Genomic DNA, 17305 nt, shown 5'->3' with positions numbered 1-17305 from the left:
TTTGTTTAAACAATGTTTACCAAAGAAAGGCGAAGGCGCTGCACTGTGGTGCGGGGGTGTGTATATACGTGCGTGTGTATGTGCGTGTTTTAACAGCAATAGGCAAAACTCGGCTGGAAACGGTCCCGTGGATTCTCCAGCAAATTCCGTCTCTCTCCAAGAGAGCCCGCAAGTCGCTTCGAGGGAGCGCTTAATGTTTTCCGAAGACGCAATTAATTACTGTCCTCAAAGAGAGACTTCTGCTAAGTGTCCTTTACTTGGACTCCGTTTAGGGCTCTTGACTCATTAGCTGTGAGTGGTCTTTGTAGGAGGAATGGTAGATGCGCGGGGCTGACACTCAGCTTTTACATGCTGCGTTGTACAATAGACGCAGTGGCAGGGGGAAGTACTAATTACCTTAAGGCTAGCTAATAACACAGTTTCCCGACGTTACCTCTAACGGGTTGGAGTTAGTAATCAGCAAGAAAATCATCATCAGAAGCTGCGGAGAAATCGGGGGCACACACGGGTTTTGACAGGTCCGTGCTAATGGGCGCGGAGCCCGCAGATCAGGAGGAGGAGGATGACTGTGACCGACCCAGCGTTTCAGGAGGACCTGGAAGAGCAGCTCCCCGCCCGCCGGAGTCGTCAGGCCGGGGGGCAGCTGCCTCCCCCGGGTACACGGGGACTTTTTAGATTTGTCGGATCAGTTTCAAAACGTTACAGCCCTCTCCACCGCCTGCTTCTCTGCCAGCAAGGCCTCGGCGGAACATCGCTGCGAACGCAGAGATCACCCTTACAAATCCCCCGACCGAGGCTGGCTCGGTGCCGGCGTGCTCCAGCACTGGGCCGGAGTCCTGGGGAGGGGGTGCCAGCCCGGAGTGGCGTCCCGGGAGGGGGGAACATGGGACGGACAGGGCTTCTGACTCCCCACCTTGAACGTTGAAGTCAAGGGTCATTATAAAGCGGCCCTCTCACTTCCGCTCCGTCATCTGGTGAAGCCATCTCGTGTTAATTAATCCCCACCAAATGATAAAACTAGAAACGACCCTCCTTTCCCATGACAAGAGAGTATATATATTTTTAATGTTTTGGGTTGATTTCCTTACGAGACAGGGCAGGAAACGGCAGCTCCCCTTTATGCGCCGCCTCGCCCCTTTCCCGGCAGGATTGCTCCCTTCCCAGCTTTCCCTCTCTCCTCTGGCACCGGCCCCGCTGCTCCCGGTGACCAAACCGAGCACTGCGGCTCCGGGAGGGAAAACGCCGGAGCCCGGGTGAACGCGCCGCTCGCCCCCAGCTCCGCTCGCCCCGGGGCACGGCCATCAGGGAGGCGACAAACTCCGCGGTTCTGCCCCTGTCCCGCTGACCAGGCAGGGGAGGGGGCAGGCAGGCAGGGTGAAGAAGGGCAGGCTGCCTGCGGGGCTCCAGCCGGCTCCCCACGCTCAGAGGACTAACGCGGAGGGGAGGGACGTGGCAGGGAGAAACTTTGCAAAGCCTCGGTGTGAGCGGAGACACCGCTGAGACGGACCGCGGCAGCGCCGGGGGGACCCTCCGCTTGGCCCCGGGGGCTCGGTGGCCCCGCACCTGCGCTTCGGGAAGGGGCCGGTGACTGAAGCCGTGCAGAGATCCGGGGAGGCGACGACGGTCGGGAGCGGTGGCCGCGGGTGGGAGTGGGCTCTCCCCGCAGCCGGGCACGGAGCGGTCCCGCACAGCTCTTCGGACTTTCCGGGCTCTTGTTCGACGGCAGGGCCCTTCTCGGGTGGGAGCACCGGCAGCTTGGGACGCTGCGGCGGTGTGGGTGTCCCTGCCCTAGCCGGGCTAGTGCGGGCGGCGAGCCGGCCCACGGGCTGGTCCACACCGCCCCGCTCCGAGGAGGTCCCTTGCGCGGCGGCTCTCCAGCACAGGACTCAATTATAACGGCTGTGATTACAACGATATATCTCTACCGCGCTCCACATGCTCGGGTGTCAAGGGTAGTGTTTTAGAGAGGGTGCGAGGGGCAGCAATTCATACGAGAGAGCTGACAGTTCTTTGATGTGAAAATGATGCTCTGGTTTTTACTCCCGGGCGCACAAAAGAAGAAAGATTACACTGTTTAAAAAGAGAAATTTAAACCCAGATGATAATAGTAACGAGCCAAGGAGACGAGGTAGGAAAGTCAATTTTACAACTGGAAAAGCAATCTCTGAAGGCCTTGTGCAGCCTGTTGTGTCTGAGCGAGTGGAAACTAAGTTTCTGATAAATCATTAATCAAGGATAATCTTTGCAGCTAAAGACAATCAGCTCCGTGCAGGTTCTCATTATTGCCGGCCTCTGCTCCCGGGGACTCGCGGTGCCGTGTGAAAGGAGGCCTTGCACACCCGGAGCAGCAGGAGAGGCCCTGGTCTCTCCACTGCTGTCTTGCTCTCACCAACAAGGACCCTCAGGGCTGGGGAGACAGCAAGCCGACACCACCTTAGCGGTTTTCTTCGTAAAATGATGATTCTGGCTTGAAGTTTTGTGTTTTTTTGTGTTTTTTTTTTTTTTTTTTATAATAAATAAATCTACCTTTGCTCCCTTCCGCCCCCCCGGGATGCCAGGTAGGCAGGGCTTGCTGTCCCCGCCCGAAGCGGATCACTAGTTTGCTGCCTTCCCACGCGTGAGGCGCCGCGGGCCCGGGGTGCCAGGCTCCGCTGCCGCCCACCTGCCCGTGCGAGCTCCCGGCGTGCCCCCGCCGCGGCGCGGCCGTGAGCCGGCTCCTGAGCGGCCCTGCCCTGCCCGCGCTTCCCGCGCTTCCCGCCCTGCCCTGCCTGCCCGCTCTGCCCTGCCCGCTCTGCCCTGCCCGCGCTTCCCGCGCTTCCCGCCCTGCCCTGCCCGCCCGCTCTGCCCTGCCCGCGCTTCCCGCCCTGCCCGCGCTTCCCACGCCCTGCGCCGCGCCGGACGGGAGGCCGCCTTTCTTCCAAACGCCCCAGCTGGTTCAAAGCCTTCCTTTTCTAACCAATGGCCAGGGATTATTAACACGTTATTAAAACTCCGTTCAGAGCACCTTAATGAGGCTTTCACTTATTAGCGATGGGAGCGAATTTCAGAGGAGTGATCAGTTAAGCCATGCCTGTAGTTTCCAGGCTACGCAGACGAGGCTTTTACCTCATTCAATTCAACTTCTCTTGGCATGCAGAGGCTGAACGCCATCCCCCAGCGTGAGGTGGTCATCAGGACCAGAGCAGTTTTGTACGAGCAAACAACCAAGCAAAGGAACCCGACGTGCAGGGTAAAATCGTTTCGGGGTATTTGCTATAGAGCAAAGGCATCTCTGGGGTGTTCATGGTGTGTTTCCGAGGGGGGTAAAGCCCCCCCGCCCCTACCAGCTGGTAGGACTCCTTCTTCTCCACACTCAGCTTTTGCAGTCTACTGAACTTGTCAGAAAAATGAAGCTTTCCCTTTCCCAAACTTCCATTCTTTCGCTAGCCCAGACTCAAAGTTGCCGTTCTCAGTCCATATCGACAAATCTCCAGGCAGCAGTAATTAGGCAGAGGACAAAACGCATCCTCCACGCGGCTAAGAAAGGCTCCGAAAAACTTCAGAGTAGAGAAACACAGACAAATACATTTTCCAGTGCAGATTTATTATGGCTTCTGCCTGTTTTGCTGAGTGCGAGTCAACCAGAAGAGGAAATACCGGCTCGCTTTGACAGTGAGAGACTCTTAAAAATTACGGATCGAATCAAAGTTTCAGGAGCAATTGAAAAAGCGCTCAGAAACCCGACCCCGAGCCTTTTGGGTACCGCTTCGCGAGCCCAGCCTCCCCCAGCTCGAGGGCCGCCTCCTTTCGGAGAGCCGGGCTGCCACCCGAGGGGACCCGCCGCCCCCGCGGGGCACCCCGCCTGCTCCCACAAACCCCGTCCTCCTAAGCCTCCCTTCCCGGTACTGCCTCTGGTCAACAGCCAGGGAGTTTGCTGCCCCGAGCCTTTTGGAAATCTGTTTTCCCGGGTCAGGTCTGTTTAGGACCCAACGTGGTCCTTCCCTCATTATACTTAATTTAAACCACCAGGAAGATGTTATTTGTTGTCGAGCTAAATAGAACGTATCACCTCTAGTTAAATTTGTAAATTATATTATGCTGCTGTTTTGGCTTTGTTTTTCATAATTTTAAAAAATCTGAACAAATCAATTATATTAGCCATATGGCTTGATCATATCAGCTCATTTCCATTTTTGTACAGTAATTGTTGTTTAAACACTGTCAACTTATTAGTTAAGGTGTTTAGGAGAGATCTCTCCAGTCCCGTCTTATTTAAAAGATGATTGAAATGACAATGAATACTCTGAGTAAAGCCATTAAACCATTCCTCCCCGTACTTTTTTCACTTTCTGTGTATTTAAGGAGTTCACAACCGCAGTAGCTGAGCTGCAGCCTGATTTATACTTCTGGAATGGAGGCCACGAGACCATCAGGCTTTCAATTCAATCTATTCCAGTTTGTAATGATTTGCTTAAAAGGAGCCAGTTTTTGGTATGCAGCAGGTAAGTAGTAATTTTTCTTAGTTATTTTAAAGGTGTGTAGTATTGAGAATGTACAAGTGGTTCCACTCTGGCATTTGCACACTGTGAATATAAAACTTCACCCCTCAGTGATCTTAATACTTCGTCCATTAAATGTACTTACTCATTTAAATGGGAGTGTATTTAACTGCCAGACAGATGGTCTACAGTGCGCACAATTATGAAGCAAGGGTTTGTATACGTTGCCATATTTTAGACTCCAGATTTCCTGCTTCCCTATACATTTTTGCAAGCAGTTTATTTTTCCATACAAAACACTAACACAGGTGGAGAAGCAGTCTGGAATTAATTTCTTCTGCTATCAGAGATCCAGAGCATAGTCCTTCAAAGGCAATCCTAATTTTCTGACAAGGATTTTAACTGCTTCAGTACTTCAGATTTTTAAAGCATTTAGAAAACCATTCTGAAATGCTCTTTAGCACACTGGGATTTTAAATATTTGACAAACATTTCTGATCGTGTTTACTTTATTGAGTAGATACGAAAAAAATATCTTGATGACACATCAGCAAAACTGAAGCAGTGACTAGTTAACAAGACCTGACAATTACTTTAAGCTGTAGTGTACTACAAATGAAAGGAGGTCACAAAGAATGCAGAAAGTTAGGAAACACCAAAACTGACATTTGCATTAGGCCCGTCTTACCCAGGCATGGAGGAGCTGGTGTTCACTCATCAATCAGCTAATTAAGCCTGTGTGTTTGTCTTGCCCAAGTAGGACTCTCAGTGATATTTCTCATGCAAGATTCTGACTCCGAGTTAAATACAGATTTGGTAATTTTCTGACCAGACTGTCTCACAATAGTTCTCATTCCCATTGCTGAGTACCTCAGAATCATTAACAAATTAACTCTCAGAATGACTCCATAAAGTGGGGATTTAACTCCATTTTATAACTGGGATCCCAAAGATCAGACACACCAGAAATCTGCATTCATTTCGTATGTCCCATGGAGGGTACTGAGGTGATAACTTTGGTGTAGTTAGCAGTGTTATTTGCTCATTGCTTTCTAAAACAAAATATTGAATATGATTTGAAATCCTTAACATGGAAAATATGGTTTGTAACCAGTTATGAAAAGCTGGATATAAATGTTGTACTTAGCATTGTATGGAAGTTCTGTAGCAAGGCAGAGGCTGAGTTGCATTAATCAAGGCAGCATTCATCAACCCTATGAGACCATTCCTTTCCTTGCTTCGCAAAGCATTTCCAGCACCACTTAACCTCTCCAGCGAAAGGCTGGGGGTTTACCTATTGCAGACTTTCGCTATACAGCCCTGAGTCACTTTCAGAGGAACTTGTATCTGCCCTGGATGAGTTCAGCCATTCATGCAGCAACAGAGATTAGGATTTTATCCTCCATGACTGTATCATAGTGCAATCACAGTTGGCAGAACGAGGTGAGATAAGGCTGCATAAGTCACCCCAAAACTGTCTGACTTTTCAATCATAACTTCCTTTTGAAATAGCCCTTTGCAGCCAGTTTCCTGGATTAAAGAATCACCAAATGACCAATCCTTTCCCTGGGAAACTCCCACCATGTTCCATCAGTGCCTGGAACTGTGCTGGGTGGACCTGCTAGGGTAGTAAGCAGAGGAGTGGCACACATACTGCCAACAGGGGCTGGTGTACACACTGCTATTTACTAACAGGGGAAGAACATTAAAGTTCAGTTGTCAGATCAAGAAGTAAATCTGTTGTAAAGGACACAGACCCCTCTCTTAATGTTTTCATCAGCTCACACCCCTTCTGCTCATGCTGGGTTTTGCCTGTCCCCTTCCCCCAGCACAGTTGCAGACTGTCACTCTTCTCACTGATCACCAGAGCTTAGACCTTCCAGTTGTCCCAAACAGTCACTGTGGGCTTGATGGAAAATTCAGTGAAATCTCTGGGATTTGCACCAGGTCTACGTGCCTGCAACTGGGCTATATGATTTAATGGTTTGTTTGAACACAAAAATCAAGTTGCTTTTTTGCTAGTCAGTTTTAGCCGCTTACCAGAAATCTGGCTGTGCTTTAAGAGAAGATATGACCTGGGGATGAGCCACCCAGTTCAGGGGAAAGAAGGGAAGACTGGAAGCAGCATAACTTTTCCACAGGCTTGTTAGATACAGAATTTATAGTTTTTGAAAGACCTGGGTGTTCTTGTTAGCACAAACAAATAAGCAGAGCATGGACTATCATTTCAGTTTGCTGTATTGTCACTGGCTCATTGTCAGTATGGGTTTTTCATTAGGAACTTGGCAGAAGCAAGTCCTAACAAGCAACAGATTTAAAAGGGACATGAGAGATTTTATACAACATGAAGTCCCTACTGCTCATGACACAAACTATTCGATGTGGGGAGACCTGTTTGTGGATCTGTAGTTACATGTTTGCAGTTCTGCTAAGGTGTTTAAGGAAGATACAAGCTGCCACAATTCACGTTGTACCAAAAGGCATGCTGAGGCACTTGCTCTTGGGTGAATAGAGCGATGCCACCTCTGATTACTTTTTTTCCATCCACCTCTTTGTCCAGTGTTAGGATACTGTGAATGCATAGTAGATTGGTTTCTCTGGGTTTTGGTCAGAGCTGTTGCTTTTTACGTTCCATGAGGTTTGTGTTACTGCCCAAACCAGGGAAATGCAAACTCTAGAAGAAAGTGTGATTATCATTTGGGAAGAAACAAGACATTTTCAGAAGGAAGCATAAAGGCCCCAAAGCTCATCTGTGTATGAGAGGGAAATATGGTCAAGGGACTAACTGAATTTTGCGGCATAGTCTTTACACACATCAACAGGCACATTGCATTAGCTTTAGCGTCTTCCAGGTTTACTTTTGGCTACACTTCAGTGTTGATCAGTCCCCAGCCATACCACACAACTATTTCAAACATAACCCAGAGATCATTTTATCCATTCAGACTTAATATCTGGAAAACAGAAATTGGTATGAATCAGAGCTGTCATTCCAATTCTTGGGGTTTGTCCAACACTTGGGGTTTGGGCAACTGCCATTGGAAAGACTGGAATACTTTCATTACTCTCATGAGTTTGTCAGTAAAAAAATATTCTGTTAAAAATGTGATATTTACATCTCTGCCAGTTTGTCACTTCCTAGACATGTATGGAAGATGCTTGAGAGAGGATAATATTATCAATCAGTTAATTAATTACCAGCTTCAGACAAAGCAAAGTGGGCAAGTGAACGGGAACTTGCATTTTAGTATCTGCCTTGATTATACATCTGCGTGATTAATTACATTATCTTTACAGAGTTGCCTGTGACCCATTATCTACACATATGTATGGAAATACAGGTATCTTAGGAATTTGTGTGAGATAAGTTTAAGAAAAAGGTTGAGAATGGAGGACATGGGTTTGGTTTGAAGGGATTTGATGTCTGAGAGAGAAAACAATATAATTTTCTTCAGGGAAAGAGGGTCCTATTTTTTCATTATCCATCCTGTCCCTGCTGATCTTGGTGCTCTGTTTCTCATGGCAGAGTCCTATACCATTAGAAGGGGACTAATCCAGCCAGAAATGTGAATGAGAAGGAAAAAGCAGGACAAAGGATTCCTGACTCATATTTGCAGCCACTCAACTTCATAGAGAGAATAGTAACATTTTAGTAAGCTAAAAGTGAATAAAAGTTGTTTTCCAGACATGCACTGAATCATTTCTAGCGCCTTATAAAGCATTATTTGGTTGACAATGTCTCTTAAAATATCTGTTTATGAAATGCAGTGTTACTTCATGAAATTTACCATTTTGCTCCATGAAAAATAGCCCTTTTTCTCTGAAAAAAACTCCAACACAGACTTAGCAGCAGAATCTTTAATGTCAAGAAATGGGCAAGATGTCAGTTTTATGCCGCATCAGAAAGACAAATATATATATTTCACCATTTCTCCTATACTATTTATGATTGTTGCAATCACAAATAATGTAGCTGAGATCTAGTATCTACTTGACCTGTATGTATTGCTACATCTTGCTCCAAGGGTAACAGCACTTTGTCATCTCTATTTCTCTTCCTCGGATTTTATCTAGTATTTAACTGTGTCTATTCTTCAGGAGCCCAGGAGCATGACTCTGGTATGTAGTGCTTCCCTTTGAAGAAACTCAGTCAGTGTGCAAAGGCCACATTCAAAACCCGCCTGACATTAACGTATATGACATGTTTCTTGTTAAAAAGCTGAAATCCACAACTTTTTGTCTGCGCATGTGGTGACTTAGCACAATTCAGGTGATAAGACTGGAGTGTGATGGCTTTTATTCTGGTGGGTGGCATGCCGTATGCTGTAACGTTGCAGAGCCTTCTCGTATTCTGTAAAAGCACTTTCAATATCATGTTCAGAAACTAAACATTTGTTTAACTAAATTAAAGATAATTTTTAACTGGAATTGCATTTAGCTTTCATTAATCTCAGTTCACATATTAATTTACAAACTATTATTTACATTTGTGAAAAAAACACAAACAAAGCAACCAAACCATACTGCTGAGTAGATAGGTCTGTGTAATTAGTTTGTAAAAGAAAAATTCCATTTTACTTTTCATAGATATAGAATGACTTTTTTGGAGCCAACTTTTTGGAAAGTTTATCTCCATCTGTCTCTATCTCCCTATCTTCTGTATCATCTTCTAGTAGCTTTCTCCTGACAGACCTCTGGACAATGTCCTACTAGGCTTACCCTGGGCTGCTACTAGCAGTTTTCCAGGTAAAAACTCTTCCTGTCCTATAGGAAATAAAGCATATGAACACTCCTTTGCTCAGCTAAACTATTAGCCTGTTGTCAAACTATTGAAGAATAAAATGTTCTTTTTCTCTTGCAAAGCAGTGTGCAAATCTCAGCAGGAAGCTTTTCCGTATTATGATCCTTATATTTCATCTGAGTGCTAAAATGCATGAAACTGGTTAGTGATAATGATCTAGTTTGGGCACTAAAATGTTTCAAGAATTTTCCCTTTATCTTTGAGAAATATCACAACATTTGTGTAGCGTAGGCATTCTGGTCTCACATAAAAGTTATTGCACATTTTGAGGAGGTTTCCTCAAGCATTTGGAATGTAATTTCTCTTTCCTAAAGAATCCTGCTATAAGTTATCTCCTTTTTGAATTTTTCAGTCTGGAAGGCAGGGACTAGACCCAGCTAGTGAATGAGCTTCCATAAAACTTTCTATTCCATTATTTGACACATCAGAAAAAATGCCTTGTACCACAAGTTGAAAACACTGATCAATTAAAGTGAGAGAAGACAAATTGTTACTTGAGATTGGTTTGATAAACATTCACCAGCTACCTGAGAATGGCTGCTTTCAAAACTAGGTGGAGATGATACTGCAGAAGAACAATGTCAGGAAGTGTGGCTGTGTGTTGGAGGAGTAATGCAGGTGGGATTTGCCACGGGATCCTTGTGTAGCATTAAGGTGGATGACATTTTGTTTGTTGCTCTGCTGGATGTCCCACTGCCTCCACCTCAGACCTGGAATCAAAATCAAGCATGTTGTCAGTGAGCACAATTTCTGAGATGCTAGAGATAAGTTTTATGAATTATATGACCCCTCTGCCTGACAGGAATGTTAGATGAAGCATCCTGGGGTAATGGCAACTGCAGTACTGAAGGAATCTGTGCAAGAAATGAACTACACCAGAGACTTTGTACTTTGCTTTTCCTTTGGATCACATACTGCATTTGGGCTTGAATTGCACTCCTCTTCTTATACCCCTTGTAACATATTAACACCCTCATTGGTCACAGTAACCATAGAGGAATGAAGGCAGGTTAATTAACATGGATAATATGGAGTTGTGGGCTTGCTCCAGGGGCTGTGGGTTGGCTGATGTGGATAAGGTGCAGCTGTGGCTGGTTCCTGCTAAACTTCTGAAACCTTGTGGGGGCCTGGTGGCTGTGCCGGGGCAAGGTGAGGGAACTACTTATTAAAGTTAACCTGGTATGTGATGGCTAAAGCCTTGTAGCAGCCGCTTAGTTTTGATAGTGCTGTGACAACTAATGAGATGAATAAAACTATGTTTTTTCTGAATCTGTTACAGCTTCTCTTCTACATGTAAAGAAACAAGGGTTCATTGGAAAAGCAGGTGACTGTTGCTGTGCACTGAGGTAATACCCTGGCCCTAGCCATATATGCCCCCATTATACATGCCCCCATTATACATACCCCCACTATAGAAAAAACATTTTGATCTATACTTGACAGGCCAACAGTATCAGAACTTGACCTACAGCAAGGTCTACCAGGGACAAAATAACCCAGGGCAATTAGCAAATCCTCTGACTATAGCCCTTTACAGTCTCATTATAACTGGCCCTGAGACAACATGTTTTAATGTGTATCTTGCTGGACAATCAGAGTGATTCATTAGAGCTACATGGCATGAATGCAAACAGAAGTAGCATCCTCCTGCTCTTCACCCTTCTTTGAATCAAGGCATGTAACAGTACCTACGTTGCCCTCCCTGCAGCTCATACAGTCACACTCTAATGACCTTTAAACAATCTAGGGCTGTAGCACTAACAGCTCAGTGCCAGGTATGAATTACATGACCTAGCCAAAAACCTGGCTAAATAGACCATCTATTGAGGGAGTTGTTACTCCACACTGAGCACCCTGCTACTCTTACTATGTTGTCAAGAACATCCAAGCCTAATGAATTTAAGCTCGAGTGCCTCCATTTGATTGCATTTTATACATACCCTTGAAACTGCCTGTGCTTTCAGATCTTGTTTTGTGTTCCTCTGTTGGGTAAGGTATTTTGCAGTCTTTATTGTTTCCCATGCAGCTACTTTAAATAATGTAATCAAATTGCATCTTGTCTCACAAACTTGACAGATCAATTAATTTAATTTCCTAAGGTATGGAGTTTCTGTTAGTTTTTGATTAATTTCTGGTCATCCTTGGTCCATATTTTCAGCACATATTTCAGTTTGGATGCAGAACAGAGCTACTGGGACAGAATTGTTCTAGTGCTGGTGTCATTGATGCTGTGAATGGATATGAAACCAAGTCCCTGCTTAGTCTTGTTATACCTCATACAGAGTAGGCAGTAGTATATCAACATGGAAGTAAATGCATCAGTATTTGCTAAGTCTCAGATGAAATATATGAGCTGAGGCTGTGGGTGGATATACAAAGATTTGGGACATAAGCTGGATCCACTCTCTCTGAGTGGTAGGCTGGGAGCCATTCATGGAGGTGAAGAAGCTCATCTGGGTTGTCAGAAGACTGCAGCCCAGCAGTCATTTAAACCCCAGGCTTCTACATGAGGTGATGGACATATGTTGAAATTAATTTGATAGAGGAGAAAATTAATTTAATTAGTGTGGGTGTCTTTGTCACAGAGTTGTAGTTTAGTATGCTTCTGCAGAGAATATTACAGTTGTCTATCTTTTTCTGCTTTGCTTCACGTGATAGGCTAACCTCAGAGCACACCTGGATTCATTTCAGATGAACTAACCTGGACAGTATCTTCCTGCACACCAGCCACAAATGGGCGTTCAGCCCATGGGACTGAGCTAGAGCTAGCAGAAGTAGAAAACCCCTGAAATATGTAGGATGGAGCCATCAGGTCCTCGCACAGCTGGTTTGCACTGCTTGCTAGTGGGAGGCATAATCTGTGACTCTTGCTGGTGGGCAGGTAGGGGACTGCCAGAATGCTTCTAGGGATTATTCAAATCTGCTGTGACTTTTCTCTCTTGATTTCTTACTGAAAACATTTTCTCTATTTAAGTTAATTATTTTTCTTAAGGAAATTAAGGGGATATATCACAATATCGTCAGGATGGCATGTTCTTCCCTGTATGACCCTCTATCTCCTTGAAAAAGAAACTGTAATATTCTGCAAGTCAAGTCATCCAACTCAAGGTTCAAAGTAAGTTAGAAAAGGTCTCAAAATCAACACAGCTAAACCATTATTTAAATAAATAATGGAAAAATAAGTATTTTGTCAGTAATACCAACTATTGCATGTTGTGGGATTCTAGCACACGTTTTTCATTACAGTTGGTATTTTTCAGCTGAGTGCTAATAGTTGCCATCTTGCTGGAAAGTAGTCATCTGTGACACTGGCAGGTGGGAGGCCAGCGTAAGAGCGTGAAAACATTTCTCAGTTATCTTTCATACAGCTTTAACAATCAGAAGAAAAAAAGTTTTATTATTTAAACAGGGCTTTAATATAAACTTTGTATAAAACTGCTTAAATAGCAAAGTTTCTTCTGACTGTTAAACCAGTATTAAAGCAGGTTGGAAACAAGTTTACAGTTTCTTCTACTTTGTTCTCACACTGCTAGTATACATTTATAACTGCTCCCTGGCCTGTCTCTTTTGTGTATTATAAATTGCTCCCATTTACTATTTGGGTGATACTGAGTACCCCAGCTGAGAATTCATGGAATTACCTGTACAGTAAATGAGAGAAATTAATGATGCCCAGAAGAGATATGCAGGGAAACCATTATAACTCTTACAAAACTCCAGTGTGTTTCTTGCTGGTGCTGCATAGCTTGGTCACTCTTGCAAACACAATGTTCTTTGGGTTTCCAGTTGGCATATTCTCAGTCCTGGGGCAAGCAGCACAGAACAGTTCAGTCAGAGCTGGTTTTGAAGACAGCAATGTTGAAGAGAGCAGCATAAAGCCACCAGCACTTGACATGATAAGGCTTTACAAAAAGGTGCAACCTACCTGGAGGATGGTGTGTGGGTGCTCTGCAGTGTTACAAATATGTTGCTTTTCAATAAGATGGTCTTTGTAGCTGTAGATACACCAGGTATAACTGAAAAATGGGTTAATGAAAGGTATGTTGTGGACTGAAATAGTACCCTATCCTCACTGAGGAGTGTCAAACATAAATTTGGCTCTAGGCTAGCAGGTGGTGCAAAATGATCCGGTTTATAGTTGCTGCAAGAGCCTTAATCATTTTTTTTTTGCTTTTGTGGAAAGATGTCTTAATGAGTACTGTTTTATATGTCTAGTAATATAGGACCTTTTATGAAAGTGAAACTGATTTGTATTTATTTTGACCTAGTATTGCATGGTCTGTCTGAATTGTATTGGTTACGTTTGTCATTCTCTTATTACGTCAAGCTTAGACTGACCCTGTTACAGTATAAGACTTCATATCTCCACAAGGATACAAATGTTTTGTTTTGTTACTGCTTGACAAGACACCTCAAGTCTACCATATGCCTATGTCTTGCTGTCATTTCATAATTTCATCTCTACAACACCTGGCTGTTAAAAAGGTCAAATTAAGTTCAAATGATACTCCCATATTCTGACTAGAATTTGCATTTCCTAAAATTTATGTTAGAATACAACCCACCATTAAAAGGGGGGCCAATTTACATATTTTCAGCAGCCACTGTTATTCAAATGAGAATCTGGGGAAGGAGACAGCAATACTGCACTGAAAAGGACCACATAAACTTTTTTGTCTCTGCCCCCTCACTCCCCAAAGATAGGCTGGCCTTTTCATTAGCTGGTACTTCTAGAGGCCAAATCAAACCGCCTTGCCAGCTGAAGCAAGACCACAGGCCACCATGCTTCACCTTGGCATAGTCTTGAAAACCTTAAAGGACACAGCCCGATATTTTGAATTTGGCTTGTTAGAATGCTTTTACCTTAATATTGAACTAGTAATTCTCAGGATTTCTGCATCAACTCCCACTTTTCCATTAGTAGTCCCTGAAGACGTTTTTTCCATGCAGCAGAATGGAAATAGCAGGTGCCTGAGGTGCCCTGACATGAGTTCATGACTCCCTGGTTGAAAAGCAAAGCACTGGTTGTGTTGCTAAAAGACTGCCTGGGCTGTCTGTGAGGTTTTGAACAATTCCAGCTTTTAGGGGCATTACTGCTTCTGTCAGAAGAGTAATTCAGAGTATTCACCATTTTGAAGACACATTGTGCTTCATATGATGCACCTACAGCACAAAAGAATAACCATGCAGAACAGGAAAGTCAGATTAAGCAGAATCCTTAAAGAAAGCATTACAGGGAAATTAAGAACTCTGTTATCCTGTGAAGCTGGGTATGAGAATCATCCTTCCTTTTGCTTCTTAAAAAGTCAGTAGCTCTTCCTCACATATGCAAATAATTCTCCGTTTATATAATGTAATTCAAAAGTACTATTTTTTCTTTTATTTCTTATAAAAATATTTGTATAAAACCATGATGGCTCTATTTCTTCCCATTTCTCTTATGAAGGGTTTAAGTTACGAAATGCATTGTTTGTTACATTTTAATTACACTATCCCTCTTTTGAAGCCCCCTAAGCGGACTAATTTCAGTGAAGTAAGCCGAAAAGGCTTTTATTTTTTGGATAATAATCTTTTCCCATTTTATACCATTCTTCAGCCAATGTCGCAGAACTAATTCTGGAAAATCAGAAATTCTCACAGTAATGTTGTAAAATAGATAAGTTGTATTATCCTTATCTGAAAAATGGAAAAACAGTGACATGCCCTGGGTGACTAGCCAAAGACAGATATTTCACAGCAAAACCAGAAACAACTTTTGAATCCCAAGGGGGCTGTACTTTCTCCCATTAAACATCTTAAACCTGTTTTCTGCCAAATAGTCCTAGCAGAAAGAAGTAGGAGACAAGGTGTATGCACTGCTAAGAAAATGTTCAGCATTTTGTGCAAAATCTTGTCGGAGGTTTTATTTGTTCATGACATGATCTGTTTCCCCTAACTACTTAGAGAACAGGAAAATGTAGCAAGGCAGAATTATGACTGAACATGAATATTTATTAATTTTATTTCTCTTCATAGGACTGAACATTAGTATTTACTAATTTTATTTACCTCGCTTGTTTAGGAGCTCTTATCCCCTCCACTGTAGGCTTTCTCTGTAGCAAGTGACTGAACCATCCAGGACCCTCAAGAGAGCACTGTGGTGTTGTATCAGCAGAAGTAAGTCATGATAGAGCTGGTGCACCTCTCACTGAGGATCTGAGCTGAAGCCTAATGAGGTTAATAGGAATCTCAGTTACATATACTCCTTTGCAGAATGCTAGCTCAAGGGACAAGCACAACTCAAAGCATTAAAATAAAGCTTTAACAGGTCCAAGCAAGGCACACTCCTAGGTGAGTCCCTCGCTAAAGGGGAAATTTCACTCCAGGGAGAATCCTACTATTTTGATAATTCTTTCTAGCTCAAGGGAAGAAACCAAACCACTTAGCATTTTCTAAAAATTTGCATTCGTACAATGGTAAAAAATATGATGAAATTGGAATGAGCCATCTGAAATTATTTTCGAGCACAATTGGCAAACAAAGTGTATTTTTTTCCCAAGGCACTTTACTGAAGGAAGCATTCACTGGCTTTTTATCCTTTAAAGTCTGGTATTTACAAGTGAAGCTGCTGGCTGTCTAATTGCAGCTCACAAAAACGTCACACAATCTCATCTAATCTCTCTCGGTTGTTGCTATATTTAGTTTTCTGTGGTATAATTTACATATACCTGAACTGAATTCTAACTCAGGTTAGAGGGAAAAAGAAAAGGCTAAAAAATTCACTAATGTGATTTGCATGCAATTTTTTTTTCTAAACAGAAAGGTAAAGAAAACACTGCTGTGCAGATACAAGAATATCTATCCCTACACTGCATAGAAAAGGTCAACAAATCAGAGCTGGTGCCAGTGACATCTAATACAAATGCTAACTTTTCCTTCAGAATGGGCGCTTTATACTTTGAATGGGAAAAACTCCCAGTCACATCAAAACTATTCTACATATGTAAAGGGCTTTAAGTCAGGGCAGATGCATTTTGCAGACCTGTCCAATCTTCTGGTCCATGTGAAAGCCTCACTCAGCTGGCCCCCAGCGCAAGCTCTCTCTGGATGCTGCCTTGGATCTTTGCAGCACTGTGTCCTGGCTTCTCTCTAGCTTTGGTCAGTAAAAAGCCCAAATTCCAGTTATTCATATTGAAACTGAAGTTGCATAAGAAAACTCACTGCTGGTAACAGCTGTATACAAAGGAAGAAACAGTCCTCTGTGGGTAAATGCAGGGATCAGTTAATCCCTTCATTGGCGGTAAAGGAATTTTATTGACCAAGGTCACGTATTCAGCTCCATGAGTGAAGAAAAGCCTTCTGAACTCAGATCTTTCTCTGTATGGGTGGAAGAAGATCACTATCCCTAATTAAAATATTTCCCTGTTGTTATATTTCCTGCCAAACACTCCACCAGTCTAGGGAAATGCACATGGTTGGAGAAGGGTAAAAGGAGTATGGTATTTTCCTGTGGGACAAATATTTCAGCCCGGCAGAACATGCTTGTGTGTGGGAAAGCTGGTGAGGAAGAGAATTTCAATTTCAAATCCCCCTGAGCAATCAAAAGACAGATGAACAGAAATAGCAAGTGGAAACCAAGAATCTGACTTTTGCTCAGTTTTGCAATGAAAGACTTTATCGTGGAATCAACCAAGATGTATACCAGAATTAAGAATCTACCTCCAAATGCTTTTGCTTTCCAAGAATCACATGCAGTTCATTAGTATTAATAACCTTTTAAAACTAGTCGGTTTTTCCTAGGTATCTTTTTCACAACAGAAGAAGTTCTCTAGGTTTCATTTGCAGAGTCAACACATGCCAGTGATACATGCGGAAAGCATGTTTGAAAAAGCATTTTACAAAACAGCAGTGTTGTGTGTTCACCTTTTCTTTCTGAACGTATGCTACTAGTCTGCCTCCTGGCTGTGTGGTATTTTTAGGTTTTCTAACTATCCATTAAAAAGCTAGACAAGCCTTGGGTACTTTTGTCTTTCAGGTGCTGTTTTTT

The sequence above is a fragment of the Falco rusticolus genome, chromosome 8 (assembly GCF_015220075.1).
Source record: "Falco rusticolus isolate bFalRus1 chromosome 8, bFalRus1.pri, whole genome shotgun sequence".
NCBI classification, from domain to species: Eukaryota; Metazoa; Chordata; class Aves; order Falconiformes; family Falconidae; genus Falco; species Falco rusticolus.
This window is presented reverse-complemented; position numbering follows the sequence as displayed.